This window comes from Pogonomyrmex barbatus, unplaced genomic scaffold, assembly GCF_055798465.1.
Source record: "Pogonomyrmex barbatus isolate J1 unplaced genomic scaffold, ASM5579846v1 scaffold11, whole genome shotgun sequence".
Lineage (NCBI taxonomy): Eukaryota > Metazoa > Arthropoda > Insecta > Hymenoptera > Formicidae > Pogonomyrmex > Pogonomyrmex barbatus.
In genome coordinates this window covers 4,286,774-4,306,850 of record NW_028297107.1, presented here as the reverse complement: position 1 = coordinate 4,306,850, position 20,077 = coordinate 4,286,774, and the positions used below count along the sequence as shown (strand labels likewise).

General features: G+C 44.5%; 1 protein-coding gene and 2 long non-coding RNA genes across 3 annotated transcripts in view; 1 reads left to right on the top strand and 2 right to left on the bottom strand.

Annotated features, from left to right (window-relative positions):
* LOC105425833 (uncharacterized) overlaps positions 1 to 20,077 on the bottom strand; it is a 251,232-nt gene that overhangs the window by 80,322 nt on the left and 150,833 nt on the right. The gene's annotated exons all lie outside the window — the stretch shown is intronic.
* The window catches only part of LOC105425876 (MAP/microtubule affinity-regulating kinase 3-like), a 194,706-nt gene that overhangs the window by 24,146 nt on the left and 150,483 nt on the right, over positions 1 to 20,077 (top strand). The gene's annotated exons all lie outside the window — the stretch shown is intronic.
* The window catches only part of LOC148937726 (uncharacterized), a 146,087-nt gene that overhangs the window by 17,335 nt on the left and 108,675 nt on the right, over positions 1 to 20,077 (bottom strand). The window lies entirely within an intron of this gene.

The window sequence follows — 20,077 nt, the reverse complement described above, 5'->3', positions numbered from 1 at the left end:
CTTGCCCTTCGGACACAAGGCTAGAGTTCATGAGCGGTCTCGGTACGCATCGAATACACGATACACCCGATACGCATTAACTCCACCGTGGCCTTAAGTAAGAGATAAGAGCGATTCTCGATTATTGCACGATGGCCGCTCTCGAAAACGGGCGAGAGAATCCGGAAAATCGAGAGGATTGTGGGATTCTCGAGCTAAACATCCTTAGAATTCCAATACCGGAGGAAATTCTTAAATCCAAGAATCCTAGCGTTTGAGTGTTAACTAACTAGCCTTGAGGTTTGTAACGGTATCCTGGAGGATTACAGATTTTCCAGATGAACAATCCTAGATAAACGAGTGATCCTAAGACTCCACTGAGAATACTATCACCTTGCGGTTTCAAAAAAATTGACATTTAAAAAAACAGTATATCAAACAATTCGACACGATGTTAAAAATTCCAAGAAAGAATGTTGATATTTTTTGGATCCGTAAAAAAAAAAAAAAAAAACTTGGATTCAAACGTTACGTAAAAACATCAATGCGTAGAAATTCGAGATCGCAGTTTTCCTGAAGTTTTCTCAGAAGTTTTAGAAGTCCGCGGCTCGAGCGGATCTACGTGTTCGGAGTCTCAAGGATCCAGAGAGGGATCTGGAGGGATCCCAGAGCCAGTCTCTGCCTCGCGATCGGCCGAAACTCGCCTCGCCTATCAGCTCGCGCTGGTTACAAACCGCCGGGCGCGCGCGATCCTGCTTCGAACTTCGAGATCCTTCAGCGCGATTTCTTCGTCGGCGCGGTCGTCGGCGGTGGTCGTACTCGTTATAGCCGCATCGGCCCTGATCCGCCTGCGAGAGAGTTCCGTCTGCGGCGCCATCGTTGCAGATCCAAGTCGGCGAGAACCGCTCCGGCCCGCCGGAGGTCGTCGCATCGGTAGTTAGCAGGTCTGCCGTTTGTGCAAACAGCTTCGACGCTGACTCGTGTGAGTCATCTCCTCTCAGAGGCTGCTGCGTATACTTTCGATCGTCGCCGAAGTGCCTCCGGCAGGCGCGACGCCTCGTTCGTCGTTGTCGTTGTCGTCGTCGTCGTCGTCATCGTCATCGTGGCCCGCGGGTCGATAAACTTCGTTATCGTTCGCTCGTAATTCGTTCACCCGCAATTTAAAGGTACAGCTCGACGCTTGAAGCGTACATGTGGTATAGCATAGAAAAAGATCGAGAGAATTATTTTTATTGAAATAAGTAACTGGAGTACATATATGTATATGAAAAAAGATTCTACGATGTTGAATCGTAATAAGCAAATTATAGTAATTAAATTTTTTTTGGTAATTAATAACATGCTAATTTTTTTTTTCTTTTTTTTTAAGTAATGATTGTGTGACAGAACTAAATACACATTTGCATCGTCCTCATTAATTGATAAGGCAAGTAATAATGCAACTTGCACAGGCTTTTATCAAGCTACCAAAGAAGTTACGACTCCGTGGAAATAGTTTATAATTTAGTTAATAGTTTCCAATTGCGCTAATCAAATCCTGATTGCAGGTGCGGCTTGGCAAAAAAAGTCCCTCGATCGGACTTTCTCTCGAAGCGGCGCGCGTTTGCATCGTTACCTCGCGAGACCGCAGACTCTCCGAGACGAGAAGTCGCACAAGCGCCGTAAAACACTCTGGACTTGTTGACAAATTCGCGCTCGCAGCGGTCGTCGGCCGAGCGCGCATTCGACCGAGAATATGAGTCATGATGAGTGAAGGCACGGCGAGTTCCACGACCGAACATGCGGCGTATTTACGCGCGCGACACTCTCGCCCGCGTTATTATCATCCGCGTTGAATATTCTCCTCCTCACCTCGCCGCTTACTTTCATTCAAATTGGTACGGAAGGATCGTACGAGGTCGCTCGCATAAAATCAGCATAAGTCGGCCGCGACGGCGACGGCGCCGCGGCGCGCGCGGAGAAAATTCGCCGCCGCTGACTGCATACGACTCGACGAGGAAAGCGCAATACGATTATCGGCATAATAATCGCGCGATTTTATTATGCATATATGCGTACGAAGAAAAAAAAGAAATAAATTTTTGTTGTCTTGAGAGCTTACGTTTCAGCGAATTTTCAAAAATATTCACGCGTCGACAGAGAGAAGATTCTTGCCGATTAATATTAATATCGTTGTATTTCGCATCTCGTATAATCCCGAAATCCCCGCGCGATCAAATTCGCGGAATCAAATTAAAATTTCACATTTAATTGGCTCATCTAATAAATTCTTGGAGGTCACCTGACTCGCGCAAAATTATACCAACGATTAATTCAGCCTTGGCCACTTGAAATGTAGCGATGCAAATTTGATATTCATTGTAAAACAAGGACCAAGCTTTTTCCTACGATAACTCTTCAAGTGTGCCATAACTGTCTAGTGCCCACGGCCATATTGTTTACTCTACGTCGGCCGTGCGCGATACGCAAGGTGGAGCTGTTTGAGATCTCGCTGCGAGTAATATCGCGTCACCGTTAAATGCACTCGAAGCGCTATACATGCGTTTGTTGTTATAGACTGAGAAATTTGCATTCTCTGGAATGCATTAACGCGTTGACGCTTCCTTTTTTTACGCTAACAAATAGAAATGAAAAATGAATTTCAGCTTTCTTCATCCTGTTATTATTATTATTTCTCTCAAATGCATATCATTTCTATTTTTCTGTTTATTTTTAATTACAAGTACTGAGCAATTATTTCTATATTCTCTATATTTAAATTAATATCTTTTTAATGTCGTAGTAAAGATGAGATTTTAGAATTTTCAAATTTTTTTATTAATTACTTTCCTTATTCTGATGGAACATTAAAATCAGAAAAATTTTAAATCTTATCCTTCTAATGCCAAAAAATTAATTTAAAAAATGTATAATAGTAAAAGATAACTGCTTGATATTTCTAATGTTAAATAGGTTGTTTCTCGGTTTTATCTTTCCTCGAATATTAATTATATTGTACTTACTTATATATAAATGTATGAGTGTCACAATTAATATCGAGCTCGGGTTCGCTAAGCTCAAATGACTGTGCGGATCCGTCATTCCTGCGGGAACGAAACGTTTCCTGGCATCTTCAAACTAGATTTTTCATCTTCACCACCAACGCGGGACACGTACGAATATTGCTATTTCGACGTTAATGATAACGCGCATTCCGATCCTCGGTTCAAGATCGGATCATCCAATATATTCACCTCGAAGCTGCGTGAATCGTCCGCCACGTTAAAAATATCGATTAACAAACCAAAATATAATAAAATATGCAGGACATGAAACATGTAAGAATATATATAATGATGTAAAAATTTAAAGCATAAGAGAAACCTTAAAATGATACCGACCCACCAGAAAAATATATAAAAATGTTAAACGCGCAACAGCCAGACATACGAGTCCAGTTTAATTTACTTTTATATTACATCGTTTACTGTATAATTTATTTCTTTGTATATTATTATCTTTTTATATTATTATATAAAATCTTATAAACCAACGTGAAACACGAGGTTTCTTACAGTCGTTATCTTATTACAGACCGGTGCCGTATTTTAATGCCTAATTCGTTAATGTCGACCATTAATTTTTACTACATCTTCGCGCTTTATTCTTTATTTCTTATTCATTATACGTCTTATTTTATAATTCAATTTTTTTTTATCTCGACCCTGATTTAAACTATGTAAATTACGCATCCTCCTTCGCGGCCGAGGTGTCGCGACCGCCCGTGAGTAATCGTCGGTGCCTCCGATTTTCTTGTTTAATCAGTGACGCGAATCCGCAGTTTAGGAACAAAGAGGAAAAACGGTGTCACCGTTGCGCGTGATTAATCGGATAAATAGCGTTCGATGCGGTCGGTGAACTTGGCGAAGAAGGCGTCGCGATCTCGTGCGAAACTGTGTGTTTTCTTTGGAAGTTTCTTATCTGCGCGTTGCCAGTTTCCTTCTGAATATACAAAGACGTGTCTTTAACCCTTTCAGTATTGAGTCTTTCTTTCTCAAGAGAAAAATTCGCATGTGTGTTTAATGAGCCGTTTCCAGCTGACGCATAAATTATGCGTCCGGTAACATTTATATTTCTGAGAATTCATTTATACGCGGCATTTATACAATAAAAGATATTTAAAAAATATATTACTAATTTACAATTAACTGTAATTTTGTAATATTCACAGGGAAAGCTGCCTGCAATAGATTCTAGACTTAACTTTCTTATTAAAAAAAAAAAAATTAAAAAAAAAAATTCTCTCGTATCTTTTTTGATACATATGATAAGAGTTGCGCGTCCGTGCGATTTTTCGAAGTTCGCTCATCCTCGAGGAAGGAACGACGTCAACGTCTGCCACATTCCCGATGCAATTGTGGATTATTTGCGCTCCCGGCCGGTCAGCGTGGCATTGCACCGAGCGCGCAGACGTTTGCCCCGCGGCACGAGGTCAGACGGTGACGCGAGGTGCGAATTTATCCTGCGACTCTTCTCTCTTTCCGTCCTGCGCGCTCGTCCCGCCGTCTTTTTCTCAACGAATGATCACGAGCATCCGATCGCTGGCTGTCCCCCTTCTCTCCCACGCCTCCGACGCGAGTCCGTCCTCTCGATCGACCTCCGGTTTGCACGCGTCGAGCTGAACGATGAACCCGAACCGGAGGAGAGTCTAAAGCCGGGGGGGGGGGTCCGTTGCAATAAGGGATATGTCGAGAGTGGCACGGGGGAAGGGATTTCTGTTTTCCATCTATAAGGAGGAATATATCACGTGTATTTGAGCGACGGAGCGATTGCGACCGTAAAACGGAAAACGAACTCTGCGAAACTTATCTCGAGGGATAACATCTCTCCCGCCCACTCTGCTTCTTTAAGATACGTTAGTTTTTTCGAACTTCATTGTCCCTCGGAATTCTTCAACATGATCCATTTTTGTTAAAAAAAAAAAGAAAAAAAAAATAAATAAAAAAATTCACCCCTGGAGTTCTTTAAGAAATTTCTAAAGCAATTCTGTGTATGCCACTCGTGTCAAAAAGTTTAAGGAACTTCAACTTTATTCCTGTCTTGTGCCAGATCGTTTAACTCCAGTTACGAATATCACGGCGACCGCGTAACTCCGCTTCGCTCCGTTGACGGCAAGAAACTTCGAGCACCAGCGCGGTTAATTAACGCTCTCTCGTTAATGGAGCTCCGATCGGCGTATCCATTTAATTACCCTCGCGCTGTCCCGCCGTCTCCATAGGAGTTCGTAATTCCCGGTAAGTGTCTACCTTCCGTCCGCATCGCATTATCCATCGTACACGTCCCGACGCGATTGAGGGTGACAACTCGTGCAGATCTCCCCACAGATGCGGGTTTCACCGCATCAATTTGCGTTGGACAGGGGCGAAGAGTACATTCTCATCGGCCACACTCGATGTTCTGAATTCTCAATTAGATCTATTCTTGAAAATTGCTTATGCACACATTCAAAGGAACTAAGGTCCGACTATCGCGCCAACGACTTACTTTGGCTTTAAGCGAGACTTAAATATGCGCCTGTCTTTATTTATTTGGAAAGAAAAGTAAAAGACAAACAGCCATAATTCTCATTTAAAGCGTTAAAATAACACTGATGCAACCGGGCCTAATTCTCATAACTCTGCGAAATTCGCGTTTCAATCATCTTCCACGCGTTGTTGAGAAAACAAAGGGAACGAGCGAACGTGCAATTACACGTGATTTGCTCCACGAATCTGTATCGTCCGTGTCGCGCGCGTATTCCGTCAGCCTAGAGAGACCGTTGTGCGGTTCTTACGCAACGCGCGTGGTTCAGGCTCCGAGGTCCGGCGGCGACCACGGGTTGCCACGTATCCGGTCGCACGCACGTGTGTACACGTGTCCCGCGCTAAAATCGGCTTATCGGCCGCGGCGTGACTCGCCGAGCATACGAACGAGCGTACATGCGTGCGTGCGTGCGTGCGTGCGTGCGTGCGTGCGTGCGTGCGTGCGTGCGTGCGAGCGAGTGAGCGGACGAGCGAGCGACGAGTGTGGACTTAAGCCGGTCAGCGCCGCGCCGGTGATCGACGATCGACGCGCGGCCGGCCGCTTTCGTTTATAGCGCATTAAGCTGTTACGCTCTATTACGGGACAGGAGGAAATAAGTAGTAAAAAAGGGATAAAAATATGAATATTGACCAATCACGCGCGCCGCGCATACGCGCCCGGGGGAGTACCCCCTGGAATTGCTCAATTTACTCGTTTCCTTATTTCTACTTCTTGTGCCCTTCCATCCACTCCGTAATGGCTATTACGGCCGTGTAGCCACCGCGGTACGTTTCCTCTCTCTCTCTCTCTCTCTCTCTCTCTCTCTCTCTCTCTCTCTCTTTTATGCGAGAGAGTCGCGATTCCTCTCTTCGCGTCTTTCTCCCGACGGATTCCCCCCCGAGACCGTAAGGAGTGACGCGTCTTCTATCTCCTCGAGATAGCCTCGACGACGAACACGGTCCCGACATTTCCGCGCGATCGTGAAAATTTCGCACGATTTACGGACAACTGCTGATTAATTTAAGTATAATACTGGATGAGTATACGTACTGTTTTACGATCGATATCTTTCAGTTTTATACGCGCGATATTACCAGTAATGACGCTATATCTTCCTTCCTACATGATCGTTTTCTATCGGGATTCCTAATTAGCGAACGATTAACGTTATTTGTTCGAGCGTTTCACTTTTTGCATTCCGCTTCTAGAGAAGCTGAAAATATATGCAAATATATAAATATACGTGGCCGAGATATTTCTCGATATACACGAGTCTCCCGCAATCGGTTATTTTCCTCGTGTGTATTCTCCCAATTTGCATTCTATGCCTTCCACTTGTAAACGAGTGCGGCGCGGGGCCGTAAAAACGCGGATTGTAAAACGCCGAGTGAAAAGCTGCAAAGCAGCTCCGTGAAATAAGGCACCTCATTTCGCAGGCGTCACGTTTTATCAACAAACGTCGAGTAACCGACGTCGAATGGCACGGAGAACGAGCCAGTTTTCCAAGCCCCGTGGCCGTGATCTCAGCCACCTCAGGCACCGGATAACGGTACACGAAACTACAATAAAATGAGCCTAGGATGTCGTAAATTCGGTCGCAGCTCCCCCGTGAAAGAATTATCACGAATCACGAGCCGTTTTGTCGGCCGGCGAACGAGCTCCGTGGCGTGGCGGCGCGGCGCGGCGCGGCGCGGCGTTTCGTTTAGGTGTCGTAGAGCGGGTTTCAATGTCGGGGCATTTGAAGCGGTACCTTTTACAAGCACGTTCGGTAATTAGCATGAATTCGATTAGCGGACGCGTCGTGTTTAATGCGCGCATTTTTAATGCTCGTTCGCGATGAACTCTCCCGAGAGTCCCCGTGCGGTGCGTACGCATCGTCTCCTCTCTCTTTCTTTCTCTCTCTCTCCCTCGAGCAGGGAACAGAAAGAAAACCGTCTAATTAATGGCCGACCCAGTCCTAGTCCGACGCGTTACGGGATTGTGACCAAGTGCCGTAATTGCTCGGGCAAAAGGGTGACTAATAACCCGCGCGTGTACGTATGTGGGCACACACGTTCACGCGCGACCTACGCACGTGTCGATAAGCCGGCGTACACTGTTAACTAACGTAATTAACGACTGGCAAAAGTGAGAAGACTAGCAAAAGCGGGAGAGGACCGGCGCGGAAGTAGCTTTCGGCGCGATCGATCGATAGAGCTTCCGTAGGATTGGTAGGATCGACGTTTCTCTCTCACGCGTGATAAGCAAAGCGGGAGTAATCTCTCTCGAGATATGAAGAAACGAAGAACGTGATAAGATGATTACGCGTATCTCACACGGACGAATTCCTACGAATATTTTTAGACATTTGTGTGATAAAATTATCGTTTGAGCTACAAGCAATAACAAACAAAAACAAATAAAAATAAAAAAAAAAAACACGCCTGCGAGAGGGACACAAAATGATTTGATAACAGACGAAAAAGCTCATTGTTGTAGATCTCTGATGGTTTATTAACGCGTTCTCGACGATCGCATAATTTTCGTATCAACGCACCGCTACTCGACAAAGTGTTAATGGATCTCTCGCGACGGGAGAATACGAAAAGAAGCTTTGTCTCATGGATAAAGTAAGATGGATTTTGTTTCTCGCCACTCCGCTTGATTACCGCGCAAATATCGATAATTGTGAGAACGGCGTTGAGAAAACGAAAGGGGAGAAAGCACCCCCGGACGTCGGATCGATGTCGCGCACGAGAATCTCGCAAGATCCGAATGATTTGCGGGTGTCCCGACGTGAAAGGCCAAACCGAGGGGACCAACCACACACGACGTTCGAACTTCCACAAAGTCGAGGGTGAGACACACGCGTATACACACGCCGAGGAGGGCCGGCGGGAGGGGGAGGAGGGGGGGGGTAGGTAGTCCCTTGCCAAATCTCTCCTAAGTAAACAGCCGTGCGCGGCAGGTTAGATTTGTTTTCCAGATTAATGCACGGTTAACTGGGCGGCCTCCGCTCTTTCCGCTCGTAGCTCCGCTCTTGTAACTCGCCCGCGCGAACCACTCGTGCTCCTAACTAAACTATAATTCTTGCCCGTATCTCTCTCGTCGTAGGAGCGTTTAATTAATACGGTCTAGTGGCGCGGGGCTATTTCCACGAAATCTCGTAATCTATAGCGTACTTTCGTGTCGCGAGCGTAATAACGTTTTAAGCGTATCGTCCCACCTCGTACAATCTTGTTAGTAGCCGGCCGGTAGTAATTTGCCCGCGTGCGAGCAAGCGACACGCTATACGGTCAGCCCGCAGCGATACGCTTTTCGCGAAACACGAGAGAGAGAGAGAGAGAGAGAGAGAGAGAGAGAGAGAGAGAGAGAGAGAGATCGTCCTGCTTCCTTTTTCCTTCTTTCGTCTTGAGTCGAATTAAAATCGCGGTGCTCTCTCTCATTCCGGCCCCCGAGCGAAATCGCGTAAGACTAGGAGTGCTCTCCGAGAACTCACTTAACATAAATTATCCGAAGTCCTGGGAAAATTGACTGGCGATATTACATAGTTATGCTTGTACCGGTTTAAAGCCGCTTGAACACTTTTGGATCGTTAGTAATAAAACATCGCAGAAAATAAACAGTAGTTATTTGATAGTTAGTTAGTTCCACCAAGGCCCGATCGCACCAACGTTACTTTGGCTTTAGGCGAGACTTAAATATGTGTCTGTCTTTATTTATTTAAAAAAAAAAAAAAAAAAAACGTAAACGTGCAACCGTGCCTAAGTAGTCCACACTGGCTGAAAGTGACGAATCTGTTGTCTTGACTGTTCGGAAAGAGCGATCTATGCCAAATTTCGCGAGTACAGAGCGACCGCCTCGTTTCTGTCGTGAGTCCAATAAATTTGTTGAGAAAATGCCGGGCATGGCTAGAATGTTGTGCCGTGAGTAGACGCGCCATGGCGAAGAAGGCCGACTATGTTGTTCGTGCAGGCCGAAGCGAGAGAGCACGGTCGTGGTCGCCGCGGTGGAGGTGGCGGCGGCGTGATGGTAACGTTGGTGGCGAGGAGGTGGAGACGGAGAGCGATACACAACGCCGCTGGAGGTTAATGCCGCGATCCGGTTCAGGGGGCAGCCTCGGTGTGCCCGCCTGAAAACAAGACCTTCCTGCTCGCTTGCTTACTCGCCTGCCAGCCGACCGACCGCGACTCCGTAACTGCGTTTTCGGATCTGTGCCTCCGCCTTGCTCGTTGATGAGACTTGAAGCCAGAAAAACGTATCGCGTCAGATATGATGAAATATGTAAGAAAAAATAATATAGATAAATAAGTTCAAATTTAAGACAAAATTTAAGGATGATAAAAACTTGGAGCAAGAATTTCGATTTTATAACATGTTTTGTTATGTAAAAATGATCGATTGTATAAAAAAATTATGTGAAATTTTGTTGATGAAAAACGAGTGATTATACGTAACGCGTTTGGTAATATTTATTAAAATTAAAGCAAACAGATAACATCTCACGAAAGGTGAGTCGATTTCGGTTAGTCGATTTTATTTTACGTTCGTTTACCGAGGAGGATGAAAAAAGGACGGGAGCTGTGTACGCAGCTGTTGTTTATAATTTTTTAAAGCTGCCGTGACTGGCATCTCGGTCGTCGGAAGTTGCTCGGCTAATAGGGAAAATTGTTGATCGTTGGTTGCGACAGGTGCGGTCCGCCACCATTGGCCTCCGGTCAGACCTTCGTCGCTGGACTGGACGAAGTTACCTCGGTCCGTGGTTTCCCGCCGTCAAGGCCTCTTAAAGATGATTTTCGTCCTCGAGTTTATTACTCGAATACCATGCATTTATGCCGTCGCTCGTCTCCCTTGGGTGTGTTCGTTGACCCGTGGAGGAGAAGCGGTCGAGTTAACGCGAAGCGAAGCGCGTGAGAGACGGACGGCGCGAGCACCGAAAGACAGTAATTGGACTAAACGCCTTTGCCCGGTGTAAAAGCACTTGAGAGTGGCTTGACTCGAGAAACTGAGAATCTGTGGGCGTGAAGATTTGACGATCCGATAATTAAGTTCGAAGACTCAAAGTTACAAAAATATATTCTGAGATTCTGTAGGCGTAAGGGAATTAAAGTCGATAGAATTTATGGAAGGTTAAACCTTCTTTTTTTTATTGTAGGATGTCCCATCAGTTTTTACCAGTTGCATTTTTGGTTGTCGATTCTTCAATAATCACGAAACTTTCGCGAAAAGTTAACGAGACGTAATTGTGTATTGCAACTTCTTTTTAAATTACAAAAAAATAAAGGTTTGATTATTTAACTAACGTCGAGCGTTTAATTTTCCACAATTCTGAAAGTTACTAAATTTTATATATTCCAATTTCACTTACAACTGTATTGTAAATTTGTAAATTGTTCGGACTTTACTATTATACTATATAACTTCGTTTTTTCGAAATAGTTGTATTTTTTTTAATTTTATTTTTAGCGTTTATAGCTTGTGGGCGAACATTATATAAGAGATAATACGTCTTGCATAAGATCTTATAAAAAAGGTCTTATTTGATCGAGGAACATTGATCGAGCGGATCTGAATGCGTCGGTCCATCGTTCATCTCGTCGACTAGCAGCAGCAACTGGGGGCAGCGGAAAGACGGGTTAAACGATGTCAACTCCGGTATTTAACAACATGCACGGACGGAGAGAGCCGGCTCTTGACTCGTGTCAAGGGCCTGGGGTCTCGATCGCTCATAATGACTTTATGAGCGACATCAGTCACCATACGCGATATTTGCGAACGCCGATATTGCCGATCAAGATACAACATTCTGAAAACGAGAGAGAGAGAGAGAGAGAGAGAGAGAGAGAGAGAGAGAGAGAGAGAAGAGAGAGAGAGAGAGAGAGAGAGAGAGAGAGAGAGAGAGAAAAAGAGAGAGAGAGAGAGAGAGAGAGGGGGGAGAGATAGAGTTTCTTAATATTTTTAAAGAAAGTTATAAAAAGAGTCTCTTTCCAATATTTTATCATGAAAAAAAATAAATATGTATTTCCGACAAGATCGTATCGAATAAATAAAATTCGTAATTAAATTGAAAATTCGCCTGTCGTGCATAAGAATTTAAGATATGTTTTTAGTAGGATTTCACGAGAGAATAAATGCGCGTGAGGATCGTGAGGAGTAGCCAGTCGAGGTAATAAATACAACGCGTCGTCGGTAGACTTAACCGGCTGCAATAAGGAGTAAAGTGTAAAGGCTTAATTTAGGAGTGTGTGTAATTCGTGGGTTTCGGGACGTTGTAACTGGGTACGTACGTAGCCGCGAGTTCCGCAGAGTCGAAGGGCAGAGGAAAAGCTCGATTTACTTGGTACTGTATCGCCTGTTGAACTTGGACGTTTAAAATTACCCTGCTTAACGACACCGTAATTGCACGCTGGACTCCGTGGGAACAGAATGACGGCGAATCCCTCGGCGGTATCAGCGCAGGCCATTTGCAAATCTTTCGATTTCCATGACGGAATTCATAATGCCAGTTCGATCGTGCGGCGTAATGACCCCGGGTGAGTCGGAAATATACACCGAACGATACGCTAAAGATAGCTTCCGCCTTGATCGAATCCCGCGGAGAGATATACCTCGGCCGCACGATGTCCGGAAGCTTTAAATTCGAGAATCGCGGATTTAAATACGGTATTAACGTAATGCGCCGCTCTTATCTGGATAACCGCTGTTATGAAATAGTCGTTATGGATAGATCGATAACTAATAAATTATTGAGGATTCATCATTTCCACAGAACCGCGTTAAAGCGGTTAGAAATCGCGTTTTGTATTAATCACACAGGGTAATAAAAAGAAGAAGAACGAGAATATTAAGCGAATCCTTCATTTGCATTAATAGTTCGGGGTTATTGCCGATTTCTCTCGACGGCCACGACGGTTCAATCGGCTAATTGAGAAAAGGAATGTTTAACGCTCCGTAAGAGCATCGCTCGAAGGAGACGAAATCCCAGATGCGCCCCGAGAAAACGGCCCATGTTTTCGACGCGTCAGCTTTTATTTTCTCCTAAAATCTGGTTAATAACATCTTTCCGCGTCGCGACGCGGGACGAACGATACGCGGACTCGGTCGTGTTTCCGTCTGTTCGGAAATTGATCGAGATTACCGGATGCTACCGTGCGAGAAAGACCTGTACCTCTTTTCGTCTTTTTTTTTTCTCCTTCGAAGAAAACCTGCTCTCGAAGGCAATTCGTTCTCCCGTATCCGCGGAATACGCACGCGGATAAATCCTGTGGATAGCGTTATTAAACAACGAAGTCGGCCTCGGCTCGGGGACGCGAGATGTAGCGGCGGCATAAAGACCTCCTCGGCGGTGAGAGAGATCGCAGCATCGATTACACGCCTGGTAAGGTCAGAGACCCGCGATCTGGTTGGCAGGCCATGTGTACCGACCCCAGTCACTCCTCTAAACAATACCGCGCAACCGCGTGTGCATCTATGCATGCGAGCGAGTGGTGCCCGTGCGAATCGCTCTGCGAATCATCCGCGAAACGCGGAGATTTTCGTTTCGACGACCCCGCAAACGGTCGTTGCGTCACCACCGTCCCACCGTCCGAAAGCGTTTTTCAAACAACGAACGAACGAGCGACGTTCCGGTCGCTTTCACATTTCTGTCCACGCGGCGCAGCTGCGCCCCGAAAGAGGGAGACGCTCTTACAAAATTGTCACTTTGACAAATGGTCCGTGGACTTCAATCACATTTCGCGTCATAATCAAACTGATAAATTGATATTTATTTATTTCGAGGCCTTTTTCACGTGCTTATTTTCGTAATCTCGCGCGAGACCTCAACGAGAGGTCGAAACGGCTCCGCGGCTCCGCGACGCGTAAAAAGTTGAGATTGGAAAATCCGATTGGGAAACGCGGTTGCACGGCGCGGTTCCGCCGTGGCCGTGGCCGAAGAACGCGTGTAAAAGAGAAAGATCGGGAGCCACGGATTTTACAGCGGAACCGATATAACTTTACTGACCATCGGTCAGTAACGCGAATCGCGTTATTAGCTCTCGGAAGAATTTAGGGGGAAATAGAAGTTCGCTTCGGGAGAAACGACGAGCGCACGACGTCGATAGCCTCTCTACGGGGCGCACATGCCCACGGTTCGTAGAGTTTTACGATCCGTGTAATCGATGCTGCGATCAGCGCACCAGGTCTTACGTTGCACCTTCCGCGCTGCCCACGAATGGCTTCGTTGTGCCCGTTAATCCCGCTGCAAATCTTATCGTTAGACAATTTCAGCGCAGGAAACCCTTTATCGGCTTAAAATGTCTCTCGCGGAGGCGCGAGCTTATCTCGAGACTTTGGGATAATGGTCGTCTCGATGATGTCAATCATTTATAAATCGTCAAGGTATCGCGAAGATTGTTTCGGTACATATGTATATATATATATGAAATTTCAATCGTATATATCCGGAAGATATTTTGTACAAGTGCTTCTATAGAAACGCTGTTAAATTATAGGGATTGTTATGATATAAATCTAAAATAGGTAAACCGAGTGGTTAGTAGTTTTTTGCAGTATTTTGTAGCAAGCTTAACTCACTTTACATCTTCTTTGAATAAAACATAAGACATTTCTCGACGATACATACCGAGTCTTTTTTTTTTTTCTTTTCATTTTAATATCGAGCCGCGCCATTTTAATATAACCTCCCATTGATATTAAATATTGGATATCATGTTCTACTTGGCGAGTTTCTTATTCGAAGGCACGCACAATTTAAATCGACGTTGCTCGTTTAAGTATTCACGGTCTATTAACCCGAACCGTTTCATCAGCGGGATGAAGCTTTATTGATCTCAGATATCTTGCCTTCTCCACTCCGCTTTTCGAGATCAACCGCGACTTATCGCGCGCCGCGTTTACCTTGATGTTTCTTGTCTCTCGGCGTGTTCCCGCGCCGATCGACGGGGCTAAACGTTACGCGACTGGTGTGTACCAGCTCGAGAGAGAGAGAGGGGGGGGGAGAGAGAGAGAGAGAGAGAGAGAGAGAGAGAGAGAGAGAGAACTGCCAGTTATTTGCTCTCGAGTACTCGGTCTAAGTAAAGCCGATTCGTTACCGGGAATGTTGTTGGGAATTTGCAAAACGGATTGTTAGCGTTCGTTTCACGGGCGCTATCGCGAGGCTCGTAGGTGTCGGTCACGCTTAAAGTGGCTCTTTCTCCCATCGATTCGTCGTGGATGCGGTGCACGAACGCGCATTCGAGGATGCGAAATACAAACGACCGACCAAGGCCGGTGACTCTCTCGGTAAGGCGGGATGAGTATTACGGTGGCCATAAAACGGGGTCCTTGAGCGATACTGAAAGCCGTGAAAGAAGCTCGAAAAAAGAAAGAAAGCGCACGTATGACTAACAATTATTGCTAATGGGAAAACCTCGGGGATTGTATGTTAATGCTGTCGTTTTCACTCTCGACTGCGAGCAAATCGCGGAATCTTAACGAGAGACCTCAAGCTACCTTTCTTTCGCGTCCGCCTGTCAAGTGCATGTCATTCTGGCGAACTCTCTTTCTCTCCAAGCTTAAAAAAAATCCGTCTGGAAATTACCATTTCCATATCCACAGACATTGAATTAAAAATTGAAAGATTGGATTGGATTGGAAGTAATAGTGTTGACGTCAGTTTGTCCCCTTTATAAACGAATTAATTAGAATCGCCAATTTTAATAAAACGCACACGTATTAGTAGGAATTACATTCTGGACGTTCAACAACTTGAGCCTCTCGCAATGCGAAATCCTCGCGCGATATTTGAGCCGCGCCTATCTTGTTAACGTTAAGAAACTGGGTCGGCGATTAAACTTGATGTGCGGCACCCGTGCCGACGATTCACGGTGATTTTTACGCACGCACCCGTTGTTACGAATGGCGTAGTTAGTTGACTAATAGGAACGAAGTCTCATCCGTGATAGACTTCCCCTGATCCTCGCTCCAGAGACTTTTTCTGGTCGCACGATCGCAGTTTAATCCCAGTTCATCCCAGCGAGTTACAGCGGAATTTCTGGACGAGGAAAAAGTCGCGAACCGGAGGGAAAGAGCTATGAGAAACGGTGGCGTAGCTCGATGTTTATTCAGGACTATAGATATTTCATTCGCTTATGAGAAAACATGAGAAGTTTCATGTATCCGATGCCGGGGAAACGTCGATGTATCCTCGAGTGCATTATACAGCGCCGATTTCCTAGCCGAGAGAGAGAAAGATGATCGTGCGGTATGTACGTATGGCAGAATAGCCATCGAAGAAACGCGTAGGAAGATCGATAGGCACTTCGTTCGGGCCGCGTGCTCGCTCCGCGTGCATCGGGCCTGCATCTCCTTTATCGCAGGTGCGAATATACGCGAATCGACATGCGTGCGTACACGCTCTTTCGCGATGCGCTCCGCGAACCGATTCCCGTGCCGTCGTCATTACGGCAGGTAGGGTTCAAAGGTCTCTAAATCATATTTTATGCAACGTTACTCACCCGATGCTACTACCGATAGTCGTAAATGCGGTCAGAATCTCTCTTGCATTTCACGCGTCGATACGGCCCTTAAAGACGGGTTTCGCAGCCTCCTCTCTCGCGCGCGTGCGCGCGCGCGCGTACACGCTCGATCGCGTTTTGACGCGTAAATACTCGCGTGGACGATCGGCCGTACCGCGAGAACGAGGGCCGCGGTTAGATAGAGACGTTTTATTGCGGAGGTTAACGCGTTACCTGCCACGGCGAGACGGCCCCGTAGCGGTACCAAGTTCGTGTTAAGATTAGCGTAAAACTATAAGCAGCCAGTTTCCCTCCGTGTTATTTAAATTGTAGCATCATGCGTATCAACTGCGCCTCGCGAAGCTCGGCGAAACTGAACGGGGGAGCCGTTAGGGTCATTTTGTAATAAAAAATGTAACGGCAATTTTTGGGACGAGTATGTTCCTAGTAAGAGTTTAGAAAAATTTATTTAAATATATCGTCTAATATAATTTCTCGAGGTGACATTTAGAAAATTGATAATTTTTGATAACATCAATTCACTTATCAATTCACTTTGTTTCTTAAGCATTTTATATAGATTTCTACAATATAAGATCCTGCAATTGTAATCGTGTTCGTAAGTACGCTTTAATGGATCGTTTTAGCTATTCCTTTTGTAAGGAAGATCATGCGTACGATTTTCTCCATTTTTTTTTTTCTTCAGTTTCGCGTGATCTTTGAGAATGCCTCTATCGTGATAGGTCATTGCTTAACCGCGCTTACGAGATACAATCGACGTCGAACGTCCTACGGTGCTTTAACAATAGACGCTGAAAGTACATTCGACACCTTCGTTGTTACGTAAAATCTTACAGCCGATAATCGTGCTCGCATCTATATTCGGTCGCGACGTTCAGAATCCGATCTTCAAAATGGTCCGACTTCAAAATGGATAGACATTTATATACATTTCTCCTACGAATTTTTAGAACAAAATATTCAGATAAAAATGGATTTATCTCTTACAATCATAAATCTGATATAATCAGATATAATCATTCCTGTTTTAACATATTGGAATTAAATTTTATCTCTGATAGACACTTATTCAGCAAACAGTTTAATACGTCTTCCGATCATCTATTTAACACACAGTATTTTTTTTTTGCATCAATACAAATTCAATTAAATCAAGACTAAAATGTTCCTAAGAAGATTATGATATTCCCATTTACATATAAAAATATACAGTCTTGATTTGAAGACCAATTCTTTTTCTACGTACGAATCCTGAAAGAATTCTCGGCTAAACCGATGACAATCGGAGGTCGTCGGGACCTAAGGGAGATTCCTACACGCGACATGGGATCGTGTCGCGCGTAAACGCGGATGCATTCCACGGTGATTGGTAAGTGCGTCGCACGATGTACATACATCCACGTCCGCGCGTTGAAATTGACGTCGCGATAAAGTTTTACTGCTTTCCCGATAGTCTCGAGTCACAAAGCTGCGCGATAAGGCAAGGTCGGTAACCGACCCTCCTTCCCTCGTTCGAGATACGTCGCCGTAATAGCATACGTGACACACGTGTATATTTCAGACCGAAGCGTATATTGCCTTCCTGTCGTTAGGAAGCCGTGCGATCAAGTTCAGCGAAATAGGAATTATTTTTATCAAAATATAACGCGTAGCCTATAGAACGCCTCCGTCATCGTTGCCTCCCTTGAGAAAGAGCGCTTGAAGGTTCTATCACGCTAATTAACTTCCGATAACATCCCGCCCGCCTAATCTTTAAATTATATCTTCTTTCGCGAATATTTTTATCCTGTCCATCGAAACGGGGAAGTTACGAGAGACTGAGGCTAAATATATAGAATCATTGCGAGTATTAAACACTGAAAGAAATTTTTACAAGAAACATCTGCAAGATGAAATTTTTTGAAAAAGATATATCCTTTCCTATATTATTTTAATTCAATAAAAAAAATTTTCCTCAATATTCATGCTGTAATTAATGAAAATAATCACAATCTTTTCAAGTCTACGTACGTCCAGTCATGAAGAATATGGCGATAAGAATATGATATCGCGATATATGCAATTGCTTTTAAATTATTCGTCGATTCATCAAAGGAATGGAGGATATAAGAGAACGTAAGAGAAATCAGGGTAACTAATCATCATTCCCAATGGTATCGGCAAAATTCATCGTCGTCCCCCAGTAAATGTATCGTTATATCCCGCAGTCGTCACGGTAAATCGCAATGATCGTGGCGAGTCGCGGTCTCGCGACAATGGTATCGTAGAAGGACGAGATTTATGGGATTGCAGATGCTTACGGTAAATCTCCTGCAAACATCATGGCGGAGAGATACGGCCGGGGATACACAGAATACGCGCGCGTGCAACGCGCAAGTCGCGCCTCCTCGGCTCGTGTGCGATCCGTTTTTACGCGCGCCGTTTTCACGACTCGGAATTCTCTCTCTTTCCGCCGTCTTTCCCATAAATTCAATAATCTCGTCGTCCGCAAATACCGCCCCGGTAAGCCCCGTTTTCGCAGGCCGTTCACGTAGCGACACTGCTCACCGCGGCTTCGATCGGACACGCTCTCGTCCCGCTCTCTTCGCCGCCGCCGGTGGGCGAAAGCGCTTCGACGAAATCGCTGTTCCGTCCCGCTCGCCAAAGCTGCGGCGTGCCGCCAAAATTATCGCGCCGGCACGTGCCGCGATTTCGCGATAAGTCCGACGAAACTGTCTGATCCGCGTGAGTTAAAAGCCGATCATGCGTTTGGTTTTTCGCGTCCCGATCGAACCACGACAGTCAATCGCGATGGACTGTCAGTTAGCGATAACGCGAGATTTAAAGATATATTGGTTACGTAGTTAGCCGAAACAAATCGTTTTGCTAAAAATAACACGTTTATGAAACGTTTATTAATATAGTTGCCACCTTCCCTAAACAGAGAAAGAATCTCCGGCTAACTTCTCTATTTTGTGATGACTTTTTTTTAGTATGAAAAAATAGTAGCGATATTTCTATATATTTATATTATATTACATATTTATATTACATTATATATATATTTTTTTTTATATCTTTGTATGAGAATATTTATAAATGTGCAAATACTGCTTTCTCCGACTTTTATATGAAATCTCCAGCGTTGGAGTCTTATTTTTTCACGATTTTTTTTTTAGAGAGAGCAATAGGATTTCTCTCTAAAAAAAATTAAGTATAACGTTTAAAAAGTGCGCAGAAATATATCAATTAATAAAATGATCTCCTGACATATTCTAAAGATGACAATGTGATCATTAATAAGAAAATGTTTAGAGACATCCTCGGTATTTTCAACAATTAATATATGTGTAACGGATGTGAATAAAAAGATTTACACCGATTATTACAAGCTGTTAAAATTAATTTACAGCAATGCAGGAAATCCCAAGATTTAGGTGGTGGCCGCATGTGTGTCGAGGGATTCGACGAAAGATTAAAAGTACTGACCGTATCGCGGGGAAAATCGAGGTCCTAGTTTAATATTGACATTACGTGCCAACCTCTTTGTACATACAATGTGTATATCGGAATGACACACGGTTCTCGCAAGAGGGGCCTCCGCTAGTAAACATGCTTGCACGCTTCTAATCCTCAGGATGCGCCAAATATTCCCAGATACTAAAAACGCCCGGGACTATACCTTTGGTATTTCAACGGAATTTCCCAGGAAATCTCCGACACTTACGTCTCTTTCGTGTTCTCTCAATTTAACAATCCACTTAACAAGTCTGACGAATATTAGATTCATTTTTACAAATTAAAGCCAGCACAGATTACACAACCTAATATTCACAATTTAATCTTTAATATTGGTACATGCAAACAATATTTTATAATCGGTAAATTATTCTTATTCGTTAATGCTTCTAGTATCTAAATTTATCTAAATTAATTATGAATTATATCAATTTCGGCTGTAATTTTCGTCTGTTATTTCTTGATATAAGAAGCGACGTGATAGGGCCGAATGACTGATCGGGCGAATTAATTTATTAGATGAAGAGGAGAATATAGGAAGGGCGAATCGCGAAGAAGTGGCG